Here is a 1624-nt window from a genome sequence, read left to right as displayed (position 1 = left end):
TGGTGGTGCACACCTTTAATCCCAGCACTTGGGAGGCAGGGGCAGGCAGATGTCTGTGAGTTCAAGGCCAGCCTGGTCTGCAAAGTAAGTCAGCTGGGGCCTGGGGCTGACCAAAAAAAGAGGAAAAAAAAAACAAAAAACAAACAAACAAAAATATATATATAAATCAAAAATGTAATTGTTCTAAGTGGATTCTTTTTCTTCAGTACATTCTCATAAGTATGCATTCTAAGTTCTGTCATTTTTTGGAATTTTACTGTACAGAGTTTTAAGTACAGAGTTTTGTCTTGCCATCTTTCTCAATCTGCTTATAAATTTCATTCCTACATAAATTGTGTGATGTAATTTTGCATTTTGAATTTTGTAAAAATTTTTTGGTGTAATTAGGTAATACTTTCTGAAGTTGAAAAATGTGTTTTTTGCAACCCTAGGCAGAGGTTTGGTAGAAGCTTTGAAAAGTCCTGCTCATGGCTATTACAGTGTTTGCTGTCCCATATGGATTTATTGGGTGGTTGACTAGGGAGGACCAAGGCAGAGTTACTGCCCTGCTAGATTTAGCACATTTACAGTAAGTAATGTAGACACATTTTGGCCAGAGGGAGAATGTACTAGAAAAGTGGGAGAGCTTCATGAGGTAGGGAACTGCATTAGCGTATTGAAGAGATTGGACTTTTGCTTTTGAATATTCATTTCAGTACATCGTTTTTCTAATTAATGAGTTTTTCTCTAGAATAATAAGACCTTCTGAAGAGTTAACAAGATTTTGTACAACTATTTCATTGATGTTTATTTACATCTCATTTACGTCTCATTTATAGGATGGGGATAGTAATGTTTCATGCAAAGAATTGTATGGTTTAAGTGAAATCATAGGAAATGTTCTGTTTCTAGGAAAATGTGAGCATTGTTAACCATCATCCAACTCAGAAAATAAGCATAACTGTATTTGATACCATCCTCAGATTTAGTATCATACCATAGTATGTTTGAACTGTATCCATTTTTAAGAATATACTTAGATTAGGAAAATTAATAAGAAGATACCTTTGTTTAGATAAATTTCAAATGGATCTTAAATTTAAGTGTAAAATTGCATCAAGAGTACAGCCAACTCTTAGAGAGCCATATGTGAATTACCCTATTGTGGTTTAGTGGCTAGAAGTTTAATTTTTACAAATATTTAGCTGAACTTTGGGAAAATATGCATCAACAGATAATCTTGAATTGGTACATGGAATGATGGGGTAGGTGGCAGTGTCAGCAAGTCAGGGTTCATAACATAGGTAGAGGTTGTGTAGCTGAGCAAAATAATGTGTGTCCTTAAATGAAAGAGCTGAGTCTGACAGAGTTCTAGAGGTTAGTCATATGACCAGGGAGCAAATGTGGGAATTCATTTCCATGCATCTTGATCTAGATTGGGACAAAGAAAAGGGAAAACAGTAGAGAAGACAGTATAGTAGGTTAGGTTTTAGGTAAAGCCTTTGTCAGCTGTGATTTGGTAGAGTCGGTTCCCCATAGAGGTTGGCAAAAGTCCTGCCCTGCATGTTTAGCATGCTGGAAAATGTTCCTGCTTCTATGTATTGCCCTTAGGATTGTGCCATAAACAATAGTGCTGAGTATGGCT

This window comes from Nannospalax galili, unplaced genomic scaffold, assembly GCF_000622305.1.
Source record: "Nannospalax galili isolate Female #2095 unplaced genomic scaffold, S.galili_v1.0 scaffold1698, whole genome shotgun sequence".
Lineage (NCBI taxonomy): Eukaryota > Metazoa > Chordata > Mammalia > Rodentia > Spalacidae > Nannospalax > Nannospalax galili.
This window is presented reverse-complemented; position numbering follows the sequence as displayed.